The 13,159-nt window shown below is 42.4% G+C and overlaps 1 protein-coding gene across 14 annotated transcripts in view; it reads left to right on the top strand.

The window, feature by feature from the left end:
* Positions 1-4,253: 4,253 nt before the first annotated feature.
* Positions 4,254-13,159, top strand: part of LOC132386339 (zinc finger protein 229-like) — a 32,163-nt gene continuing 23,257 nt past the window's right edge. For 2 of the 14 annotated variants that reach the window (XR_009509492.1, XM_059958583.1), the window contains exons 1-3: positions 4,972-5,535; positions 6,763-6,921; positions 9,580-9,747. The gene's annotated coding sequence lies outside the window, so the exon portion shown is untranslated. The other 12 variants (XM_059958594.1, XM_059958593.1, XM_059958588.1 and 9 more) reach the window with 12 other exon arrangements.

Raw genomic sequence — 13,159 nt, 5'->3', positions numbered from 1 at the left:
GATCAGAGGGATCTTAGACTCCAAGTGCATCGCTCCCTGAAAGAGACTGAACAGATTGACCGGGTGGTTAAGAAGGCAAATGGCATGGTTGTCTTTATTAGTTGAATCATTGAGTTCAAAAGTCGGGAAGTTGTGTTGCGGCTGTTACGAGCCTGCGGTCGGACTGTGACTGTTTCTTTAAGAGCGCCGGCCTGAGGAGGCGGGACTATGACGTCAGTCACAGGCTGACAGCGCTGACTGTGGACTGAACCATCAGAGAGAGAGAGAGAGAGACAGAGATCTGCAGACAGGCAGTCGGCCGGTCTAAAGAGAGAGAGGGAGACTGGAAAAGCTGATCGCTTCAGTTAGGCGCAGCTGAGGCTTGGAACTCTCCTATGCCCACAAGAGTGGGTTGATCATCGGTACACGGAACCACAACGATTGTGTGTGGCTGTCACTTCGTATAATCCAGAGGAGTGGGTTTTAGAATATATTCTGTTAACCCTTGCCTGGGTATGTTGTGTGGTAACCCGTGGAAGACGGTATTCCTGTGACAGGTCACTTTCGCTCATAACTCGTATGTGGACGAATTCAACGGATAAGAACTTCGTCGATGGTTATTTTGAAATAACGGCCGTTTCTCTACGTTTCACCCTGGATTACAAATATCTCTCTCCCATCATTTATTCCGTGGATTACTGAACTTTCCTACTTTACCATCTCAAGACTCTGAGCTTTGTTCCCTCAGGCTCGATAGTCTGGGAGTTATATTTACACATATATACACATAACACTGTTAACTTTATTTCGTTAAGTTAAGAGTCCATGTTAATAAGAGTTAATAAGTATCATTTACAAAAATCTGAATGATATAGTGGACTTGCACTTCCTAATTTAAGAGTATTATTGGGCTGTGAAAATTAGACAATTCTGTTTTTGGTTATATTGTCTTGATAAGAACCAAAAACCATTATGGGTTTATTTGGAATTAAAAGCAGTTAAACAATTTCATTTAACTCCATTACTTTTACAGCTGTTTAAACTTCCAAATGTAAATCTTTACCCGGTTATTAAACAATCCCTACGGATTTGGGTTCAGTTTCGTTTTTTAAAAAATTTTAAACAATTTAAGATGACTAGTATTTTACATCGAAACTTCTCATTTATACCTTCAACAACTGACCCCATTTTTCTCCTTTGGAAAAATAAAGGGATCCATTCTTTTACAGATTTATTTTGCGATGGTCCATTATGATCTTTGAAGAGTTAATTAACAAATTTTCTCTCGCTCATACACATTTTTTGCAATATGTTCAGTTTAGACATTTTTACAACAATATTTACCTAAGATTCCATGTTTATAAGAATCTGATATGTTGGATACCATTTTGAAATTGAATCCCTTTGTGAAAGGTTCAATTGGAAGAATTTATAATTTATTTTTGTTTCGAAACGAGAACCTATCACTCAAGATTAAACAAGATTGGGAGAGAGAACTTAATATGACCTTTGTTAATGAAGATTGGCTTGGAGTTTTGAAAAATGTACATTCCTCTTCTGAATGTGCCAACCACTGTTTAATTCAATTTAAAACTGTTCACCGTTATTATTTAACAAAGGGGAGACGATCTAAAATATTTTCTAGTATAGACAAATGCTGAGATAGATGTAAAGCTGAAGTAGCTACTTTGTCACATATGTTCTGGTCATGTTCTTCATTAAAATAGTTTTGGAAATCTTTTTTTTCTACAAGTTCTAAAGCTCTGAAAATTAATTTACAACCTAATAGGTTGACTGTTCTATTTGGAATAGCTCCACATCATATTCAGGGTATTTCATCTTCAGATCAACATGTAATTGCATTTGTTACACTACTGAGAAGAAGGGCTATTTTATTAAAATGGAAAAATATTTCTTCCCCTACATTAATTGAATCGTTTTCTCAAGGAATGTTATGTCTTAGTTTGGAAAAAATAGACGTAGAACATTTGATCCTCGATTCGAATTTTGAGAGAAGATGGGGCTCTTTTGCCAAATATTATCATTTAATTCGAATTATGCTTTATGGTTTCCGTCCGATTTTATTTTTTTATATAAATGTGATATGACGGCTTATGATTCTTTTTTAAAATATTTAGATGATCGTCAAACGTATTGCTCCGGAGGGTTCATTCCTAATGGATTTCCCCCCCCCCCCTTTTTTTGCGGTTACTGGGTTTTTCCCGAGTTAGATGGGGTACTTTTTTCCTTTATTTTTCTATATATATATATTTTTCCATTCTTATATTTTACAATGTTTTTTTCAGCTTTATTAATTGTATGCACATTAATCTATTGACGTTTTGTATCATTTTATAGCTGTAGAAGATTATGTATCAATACAAAAGATTCTAAAAATGAAAAATGAAATTGGCAAAACAATCACTAGACATATGGCGCAGAGTCACGTCGAGTTACATTGTGAGGTCGAGTCCATTTTATCATTCATTTGGCTTGTAACCACAGACAGGAAACCGTCCTTGAGCCGGGTGTTACCCGCTTTAAGGCTTTTGAATCTCTTCCCCGATGTGGGAGCTGGTTTGCAGCAAGAATGTCCAGGTTGTGAGGGTCTTTGAGTGCATGGCCTGCTTTTCCGAGGCAGGGGAAGTGAAGGAAGAGTCCATGGAGGGGAGGCTTGTTTCTCTGATGTTCTCTGCAGTTCCTTGAAGTCATGGGCAGAGCAGTAGCCATACAAAGGCGTGAAGTATCGACATGGAGCTCAGAGACCTCGGCCTTCACCCTGCCTTGTGTAGCTGGATCCTGGACTTCCTGTCAGATCGCCGGCAGGTGGTAAGAGTGGGCTCCCTCACCTCTGTCTCTCTGACCCTCAGCACACTTACCCCACACGGGTGCCTCTTTGCCCCCTCCTTTACTCTCTGTATTCTCATGACGTGTCGCCACCCACAGCTCCAATCTGTTAATTAAATTTGCTGACTACACTACACTGGCTGGCCTAAACTCAAATAATAACGAGGCAGCCGACAGAGAAGAAGTCATCACCCCGACACAGCGGTGTCAAGAAAACAACCTCTCCCTCATTGTGACAAAAACAAAGGAGCTGGTTGTGGATTACAGGAGGAATGGAGACAGGGACCAAATTCAACATTTCCATGTCTGTTATTGAGACAAAATGCACATTTTAATATTGATCATGACACAATGTATTTTATACATTGCTAATGACATAAATCATATTTACAGATTGTTACTGACAGAGAATCGTATAATTTGTGTTCCGTGTGTTAACTGAATGTACTTGCCTGTGATGCCACAAGTTAGTGTTTCTCTGTCCCTGTACCTTCCCGTACTTGTGCAATTGGCAATAAATTCAACAGGACCTGAGAAATTTCAGTGAGATTTGATTAGTGATGATCATCTTGGCAGCTCGGTAGGTCGAATGTGGAGAGACAGTACACTGTTAAATGCAAATCCCTGAACAATGTCGATGATCAGAGGGTTTTTAGACTCGAAGTTCATCGCTCCCTGAAAGAGACTGCACAGATTGATCGGGTGGTTAAGAAGGCAAAAGACATGGTTGTCATTATTAGTTGAAACATTGAGTTCAACGGTCGGACTGTGACTGTTTCTTTAAGAGCGCCGGTGTGAGGAGGCGGGACTATGACGTCAGTCACAGGCTGACAGCGCTGACTGTGGACTGAACCATGAGAGAGAGAGAGAGAGAGAGAGAGAGAGAGAGAGAGAGAGAGAGAGAGAGAGAGAGTGACTGGAAAAGCTGATCGCTTCAGTTAGACGCAGCTGAGGCTTGGAACTCTCCTGTGCCCACAAGAGTGGGTTAATCATCGGTACACGGAAACACAACGAATGTGTGTGGCTGTCACTTCGTTTAATCCATAGGAGTGGGTTTTGGAATATCTTGTGTTAACCCTTGCCTGGGCATGTTGTGTGGTAACCCCTGGAAGACGGTATTCCTCTGACAGGTCACTTTCGCTGATAACTCGTCTGTGGACGGATTCAACGGATAAGAACTTCGTCGACGGTTATTTTGAAGTAACGGCCTTTTCTCTACGTTTCACCCTGGATTACAAATATCTCTTTCCCATCATTTATTCCGTGGATTACTGAACTTTCCTAATTTACCATCTCAAGACTCTAAGCTTTGTTCCCTCACGTTCGATAGTCTGGGAATTATATTTACACATATATACACTTAACACTGTTAACTTTCCTTTATTTCGTTAAGTTACTGTATTATAAGTCGATACTACTAAAGATAATGGTGTTAACATCAAAACCAGACTCCAGTGTGAACTCTAGTGCTGCTGGTTCGTTTCTAAAACGTTACAGCTCGTAACACAGTTTTATAGAACTAGTTAGACCACATCTGGTGTGTTTCATACAGTTCTGGTCGCCCCCATTCTCGGAAGGATGTCGGGGCTTTGGAGGGGGCGCTGAAGAGGTTTACCAGGACCCTGCCTGGATTAGAGGGCATGAGCGAAAACGAAAGGTTGGACAAACTTGTGTTGTTTTCTCCAGAGCGGCGCAGGCTGGGGTGAGAGTGGATGGACGTTCATAAGATTACGAGAGGAATAGATAGAGTGGACAGACGATATATTTTTCCTGGGGGTTGAAATGTCTAATACATTTAAGGTGAGAGGTGATGTGAGCGGCAAGTTTGCTTCTTTCCACAGACGAATGAGTAGCTGGATGGGAGCCTGGGTGGGGGCGGTGTCACCAATCCTGACACGTGATCCCGTTTGCCCCGCCCATTTAACCGCAGATGGGCAGCACCTGCGCGTCTGTTTCCGAGGCCCCGCCTCCCGATGATGTAACAATCTCTTCGCGCATGTTCACAGTCTCCGGCTGGACGGTGTTATCCTCTCCGCTCAGAGCTGAAGTGTGTCGGCTGTGTGTTCGGGAAAGACTTTCGTCTCTCCCGTCGGGATCACTGTCTGCGGGCCGAAGATATCACTTTCCCATCGGTGAGTACTGAGACCGATCCCGAGCGGGGAGATCCGATGTTGGCCGTGAGCCCCGAACCGAGGGCCAGGAATTCATTTGTTTCCCAACTATCTGGGCTCGTCAGAAATGTGTCGACTTCACTGAATCTGCATTGAACGATCCAAACCAGGAGCCCAGGCTGTCTGTTTCCGCAGAATTGAAATGGAAGTCCCGCCGACAGGTCACGTGAGGCTGTGTGCCGCAGTTTCGCCCCGCCCTCCGCTTTGTGACGCCAAATCACGTGGTGTGATTTTGGCCACTGAGTCCCATTAACGTCCCCGAACTCGTCTCGCTTCCTGAGGCTCCTCGCGTTTGTCCTGGAGCTTTATGGCTGTTGAGTCTTCTCCCGGACTGGGGTGGGTGAGAAAGGAGAACGTCCCAGGTTGTGGGGATCTTTGATTTCACTGCCTGCTTTACCGAGGGACCGTGAAGTCTCGGGGTGAGAATGGTTTCTGTCATGTGCTGATCTGTATCCAAAGGTCGCTGCCGTTTCTCACAGTCACGGGCGGAGCAGTCACCATGCAAAGCGTGAGGTGTCCGGATGGGAAACTTTCTATGGTGTGTTGATAAAAATTTGGTGAGGGTCAAAGTATATATGACAAAGTTCTTGTTGTTTCTTCTAACTTTGTCATTTTTGAATTTTTTCTACAGTAGTATGTATCATTCATTCAGTAGCTCTGGTGTGTTCTGACGTCTCCGGAACGGCTTTTTCGTGTTTACAACAGTAGGATTAGACCCGTGAGTCTGGCGTTCAAACTGTGTTTGGAAATTCCCCCACCCCTCACTGTCATTCGGTGAAAATCAAGCACTAAAAACTAAATGTTTGAAGTCATTCTGACAAAACGTCTTTAACCTGATATGTAAGGTTTTTTCCTCTCCACGCAGCTGTTCCTTACCTGCTGAGCGTTTCTGGTAATTCCAGCTTCTTTTTATTACATTCACCCTGGACTGGTTTATATTTCCTGAAATGGACCTGATTTAACCTGGAAATGGAAATCACTCATCTGTGATAGTAGATCAGTAAAGGAAGCACAACTTTTCCTTGTAAATTATCCTGGAACCAATTTGTCTGTTATTCCTGGAAATGTGTTCAGTACAGTTGTTGCTAATGAGGTTCACATGAATAATCTCAGGAGTGATAGAGATGGTTCTGGACCTGGAGTTCAGAGGGTCAGTGGGGGTGGAGTTCAGAGGGACGGTGGGAATGGTGGGGGATGTATGGTTAAGTAAACCTACCAAATGCTGAAAAGCCTGGATACAGTGGACATGGAGAGGATGTTTCCATTAGACAGAGAGTCTGTGATCTGACAGCACGGTCTCAGAATAAAGGTGCTTCCCCTTAAAATTCATTTGAGAAACTTTTTTTGCCAAAAGGTGTCTGAAGTGTGGATTTTGTTGCTGCAGAGTTTGGCTGAGGCTGCCATTTGTGTATATTTATGACGGAGATTAATATAATCAAGATTGCTAAGTAGCTTCAGGGTTACAGGAGGAAGGCAAGAATATGGTGTTGGAATAAAAATCAACCATGGTTGAGTGGTGGAGCAGATCAGATGGATCAAATCACCTAATTCTGTTCCTAATGTCTTACCATGACTGAATGATGGCTCCTTCTTATCCCATATCATTTTGTGTCATGTGAGGGACAATAACTGATTGTTCACTGAGATCATTACTGTATTGCCTTCAGTGTTTAAATTTCAGTGAGATTTGTTCTTAGTAACATTAAGCAGAAATGTTTGGATCTCCTTTTATTGTTAATGTGCTTCATTGTCTCTCTGGTTAAAGTTAGACCTGTGGTGCGAGGTTTATTGGAAGAAAAACCACAACTGGATGCAAACCACGACTGAAGACGAGGGAACAGCAACAAGTGAACCAGCCTGAGGACTGAGAGCACCGACTGGAGAGAACCCATCTGACTCAGTGATTCAGTCAGGAGAAAGTTTGGTGAGTCTCATTCACTCAAACACTGGTCCTTTAGACATCACATACCTGTACAAGGGAAGGTAGGAGATAGCTGGAGTGAAACTGAATGTGCCCAGAAGAACCAGTTATGCCTCTGTCAGACCCAGTTGCAATCACTGCAGGTCTGGTACAGTGCTTCCAGCAGGCCAGCCCTTTAAAACCACTCCCAATCTGTGGAAATCGAATCCAGAGAAAGTCACTTAGAGACCGTATAAGTACAAACTCTTTATTCCAAGTACCCGGGGCTTAATCAGTTACTCGCTCAAACAGGAACAGTCGATGACTGTTCCCACCCAATCCACTAACTGACCAACAATTCCCCTTACACCACAGATATATCCATCCAGATACTCCCCACACAAGACAGGCTGGAACCAAAGCTACTTACTACATGACAGCCCCTAAAGACAAATTACAAAATAGTCATAATGGCTTGCACACACAGAACAGACTGAAGCTGTCCGATCTCTACACATGAGTGCACAAGGAGATAAGCATCCTGAAACCCTAGCTCGCTACCCTCAAGAAGAAATATGGCTCAGCATGGCTTAGTACATCTGTTGATCATCAGCAGTTTCTTTCAGAAAAACAGGCTGCTATTTTTTTAACGAAGTGTTAACCCTTTTACCTTCTTTGATGTTAAAACCACTGTCTTTATTTGTATCTACTTATTATATAACAAATTAAGCAAAATAACCAAAAGTTAAAGGTGTTATGAGTACACATAAGTGTAAATATAACTCCCAAACCACTGAGCTCAGGGAATACCAAGCTTTAAGTCTTGAGATGGTGAAGTATGAAAGTTCAGTTCATACACAGAATCAATGACGAGAGAGAGATATTGGTAATCCAAGGTGAATGTGGAGAGAAGGCAATTACGTTGAATTCCACAAATTCCACAGTGGTAAAACAGGATAACAGTTGCCGTAGGTCTTATCCGTCGTCGTTCTAAATCCACATACGAATTATCACTAAAAGTAGCTTATCACAGGGGTACTGTCTGCAAAGGGAATGACCACCCAGGCAGGGGTTCACACAGGTAGATTCCGCAAGGTACTCCCAATCCAGATCCAACACACAAAGTATTACCGACAGTGATTTCCACAGAGTATCCCTTCTCACAAGTGTTTACCACATAACACACATTGACATTACATACCTGTACAAAGGAAGGTAGGAAATAGTTGGAGTTGGAGAATGTGCCCTGAAGAACCAGTTATGCCTCTGTCAGACCCAGTTGCAATCACTCCAGGTCTGGTAATGTGCTTCCAGCAGCCCGGTCCTTTGAAACCACTCCCATTCCCTCACAGTGGTTACTCTTGCATCTTCTGAAGTCGCTTTTGGTCAGTTCTGAGTGGGGAGAGGGAAAGAGAGGGGAGTGTTTATACTGACTGTCTTTCAAAAAAAGTAATTGTTTGAACTTGCTGCAAACTCTCTACCCATACCCTGTACTTTCTCAACCAAATTATTGACATAGATGACCAGTAGCAATGGGTTTAACCCCAGGAATCATCACTAAGCACGGGACTCGAGTCCAAGAGACTCTCAGGGTCGGTGAGTGGCAGATTCAGCTGTGTGACTCTGTGAGGTTGGGTCCTGGGATATCAGTTTTTGATCCAAGTAAAATTGGTGGAAATCAAGCAGAATTTCAAGTTGCTGGAGATCTGCACTAAAATCTGAAAATGTTTGAAGTCATTCTGATGAAACGCTATTAACCTGAATTGTAGATCCCACAGCTGTTCCTTACCCGCTGAGTGTTTCTGGTAATTCCAGTTTCTTTTTATTACATTTACCCAGGACTGATTTGTACTTCCTGAAATGGACCTGATTTAACCTGGAAATGAAAATGACTCGTCCTGTGATAGTACATCAGTAAAGAAAGCACAACTTTTCCCTGTCAATTATCTGGTACCATTTTGTCTGTTATTGCTGGAAATGTGTTCAGTACAGTTGTTGCTAATGAGGTTTACATGAACAATCTCAGGAATGATCGGCTTTATGTATGAGGAGCATTTGATGGTTCTGGGACTGTGCGCAATGGAGTTCAGAGGGACGGTGGTGGTAGTGGAGGGATGCATGGTTAAGAAAACCTACCGAATGCTGAAAAGCCTGGTTACACTGGAAAGGGAGGGGAGGTTTCCATTAGACAGAGTCTGTGATCTGACAGCACAGTCTCAGAATAAAGATACTTCTCTTTAAAACTGAGATAAGAAAAATTTTTTGGGTAAAAGATGTCTGACCTGTGGAATTTTTTGCCGTAGAGGTTGGTTGAGGATGCCATTTGGGTATATTTATGACAAAGATTAATATATTCATGATTGCTAAGTAGCTTCAGTGTTACTGGAGGAAGACAGGAATATGTTGTTGGAATAAAAATCAGTTGTGGTTAAATGGTGGGCAGACCAGATGGATTGAATCACCTGTTCCTGTGTCGTATGTCTTACCATGATTGAATGATGGCTCCTTCTTATCCCATATCATTCTGTGACATGTGAGGGACAATGAAAGATGGTTCACAGAGATCATTAAATCTGCCTTCAGTGTTTAACTGTCAGTGAGTGTTGTTCAGGGTAACATTAAGCAGAAATGTTTGGTTCTCCTTTTTATTGTTAATGTGCTTCATTATCTCTCTGGTTAAAGTTAGACCTGTGGTGAGAGATTTATTGGAAGAAAAACCGTAACTGGAAGCAAACCACGACTGAAGACGTGGGAACAGCAACAAGTGAACCAGCCCGAGGACTGAGAGCACCGACTGTAGAGAACCCATCTGACTTGGAGATTCCAGTGATTCAGTCAGGAGAAAGTTTGGTGAGTCTCATTTACTCAAACACTGGTTGGGAGTGAGACTGAATGTGCCCAGTAGAACCAGTTATGCCTCTGTCAGAACCAGTTGTGAAGAAGCCCTCCCAATGTTCCCTTTAAACTTATTGTCCTTCACCCTTAACCCACGTCCTCTGTTTTTTCTCCCCTAGCCTCAGTGGATAAAGCCTGCTTGCATTCACTCTATCTATACCCATCATAATTTTATATACCTCTATGAAGTCTCCGCTCATTCTTCTATGCTCCAAGGAATAAAGTCCTAACCTGTTCAACCTTTCTCTGTAACTCAGTTCTCAAGTCCTGTCAACATCCTCATAAACCTTCTCTGCACTCCTTCAAAGTCCGAGAAAATACCTTGTCAGGTCCTGGAGATTTATCTACTCTGACTTGCCTCAAGATAGCAAGCTCCTCTTCTATCTGAAAAGGTTCCATGACCTCACGAATTGTTTGCCTTATTTCCATTAACTCCATGCAAGTTTCCTTAGTAAAAAAACATTTAAGATCTCCCCCCATTTCTTTTGGTTCCATAAATAGCCGACAACTCTGATCTTCAATAGGACCAATTTTATCCCTTACTATCTGTGGGGTAATTATGTTGTGGTTTCTCTTGCCTTACAAATGACCAGGAGATGCAGAAGATTCTTCAAGAAGGGTTAAAATTTAATTTGATAATCAAGGCTGAGACAGTCATTGAGCTAGTCGCTGATTGCCCACCGATCTCTGGACACAGCATTTTTTATAGTATTTGTCCAGTTGTATTAGCATATGTAATCAATCTATAGTTGTGTATTACACGTACTACACGTACATCATGTCCCTATTGTTCCTATAAATTGGCTTAATCATGTTCTAATCTACATCTCTTAGCTACCTCTCATTAACATACCATTGTCTTCTACATTCCTAAGACTTCAGTCTCCTACCAAATTGAGTACATGCACAGCAAATAATAAACTCAGAACTGAGCAATGTTCTAATCTACATTTCTTTAGCTACCTCTCATTAACACACCGTTGTCTTCTACATTCCTAAGACTTCATTTTACTAAATTGAGTACGAGCATAGCAAACTGACTAGGTACACAGCAAAATATACAAGTTTTATACTCCATAATATTTTTATACTCCAATACTCCAATATATCCCCCCTTTGAGACCCAGAGGGTTTCACACAGAGAAAGAAGACTAAGAGTCCGCGCACAAAAGCCTCAATAAACTCAAGCATTTATTCCCAAATCTCGGGTAAACTATAATTTTCTGCACCAAGACCTCAAAGTATTCTCTCCCTGCTACCCTGGGCCGCTGAGCCAAAAACCTGTCCCTCTGTACCTGAGACAGGGAAAAAGACTCAGAAGCCCTTACAATCTACTCCCCCACTGTCGTTTTGCTAATGTTCATCCTGCAGGTGTTGTAGGCTGTAACGATACATTTTCGGTGATTCTTTCTCCACTAAGCTTGCTTCAGTAATTGCCACGAGCATCGGAAATTGTTTGGTTGCAGCACGCACTACAAGAGATTTGAGACAAGGAAGAAAACAGCACAGCACAAGCGCACAGCTCAACAATATAATACTGACAGTTATTGCAATTTTAGTCAGCCATGCTCCCCATGCTCCGAGTCTACTTTCCAACCAACCAAAGAACTGATGTCCAAATCCTGCATTATGTTTGACCTCCGACCGCAGATTCTTTAATTTATTCATTGCTCTGGTGAAAGACCCTTCTGGGCTAGTATTGTTCGGTATGAAAGTGCAGCATTCTTCTCCAAACATTACGCACACACCCCCTTTTTCTGCCAAAAGCCAATCCAGTACCTGTCTGTTTTGCCACGCCATCCTGCTAGTTGCATCTAGCTGTTGCCCTAAGGCCTCCAGTGCATCATCAGTGTAGTTGATGAATCTCTGCTGATTATAGTATATATAGTTTATCCATTCAACATTTTTGCTTACCCCTATCACAGGTATGATAGCTTCCCAGTGAGCATCTCATGCGGTGTCAGACATGTTATTCGATTAGTTTGCATGCGGTAACTCATCAATGCTAACGGTAAAGCATCAACCCAGTTAAGTTTAGTGTCTGCACAAATTTTATTTAGTTTGGCTTTCAGGGTTCCATTAATTCTCTCTGCCATGCCCTGTGACTGAGGGTGGTATACACATCCAAATCTTTGCTTTATCCTCAGCGCCTGTAGTACCAATTTGACCACTTTCTGGATAAAAGCTGAACCATTGTCTGAGCTAACTTCTGTAGGTATTCCAAATCTTGGGATCGCTTCATTTGTCAGAAATGTTACCACTGTATTTGCCCCTTGATCTCTTGAAGGTACCGCCTCCACCCATCTGCTAAATCGATCGATTACTACCAGCATGTATCTTTTCCCTCTCACTGTCTTTATCATATCTACGTAATCGATCACTAGATGTTTAAATGGTCCCTCAGGTATAGGAGTGTGACCTATTGGGGTTGTAATTCTCTTCTGAACATTATTCTGTGCACATACCTCGCACTGTGACAAGACAAAGTCCGCTGAAGCCTGTAAATAAGGTGACCAAAAACCATCCTTTATTTTCTTTATCCCCCCGTGCACAATGGTCAATCCCATGCGCTTCTGAAATCAGAATCGTCAGTAGAGGGGTGGGCACTACCAACAAACCGTCTTCCGTGCTCCACAAGCCTTCTGGGTTCTGCTTGGCCCCCCTTTTTCTCCACATTGTCTGTTCTGCCAAAGTTGCCTTACCTTGTATTTTAATTAGGTCCTCTACCTCAGGTTCTGGAGTTAGGCTTACCTGGGAGGCAATGACAGCTGATGTACATCCAGATGCCTTTCTGGCTGCCTCGTCCACAGCTTGATTTCCCTTTGTAATTACATCATTTCCCTTTTTATGTGCCTGGCATTTTACTATAGCCAATGCTTTAGGTTTCATTATAGCTTTTATTAAGTCTAGAATTTGCTGACAATGTTGTATGTGATCTCCGCTACTTTTTTTAAAACCTCTCTGCTTCCGCACTGCCCCGAACAAATGCCAAACTCCATGAGCATATGCCGAATCAGTATAGATGTCTACTTTCTCACCTTCCATCATTTCACACGCAGCTGTCAGGGCTTTGATTTCCGCTAGTTGGGCGGAACACGGTTGGAGACAGGACTCCATCCTAATAATCTTATACCTCGACTGATCCTGCTGTACTACCGAGAACCCTGCATGATTTCCATCATAATCCCTATAACAAGAGCCATCTACGAACAGAACCTTTTTATCTGCATCCTCTAGAGGTTCTGACCGTCAATCTGCACTCAATTTGGCAAATGCCATCGTCTTCCCTACACAATCATGGGATTCGCCTTCATAGTCCAAAGGGCCAAAATCGGCTATATTACTGGTAGTGCATCTCTGTATTGAT

Source organism: Hypanus sabinus, unplaced genomic scaffold (assembly GCF_030144855.1).
Source record: "Hypanus sabinus isolate sHypSab1 unplaced genomic scaffold, sHypSab1.hap1 scaffold_1098, whole genome shotgun sequence".
In the NCBI taxonomy this organism is placed as follows: Eukaryota; Metazoa; Chordata; class Chondrichthyes; order Myliobatiformes; family Dasyatidae; genus Hypanus; species Hypanus sabinus.
Note: the sequence above shows the minus strand (reverse complement) of the source record. Positions and strands in the feature narration are given on the sequence as shown.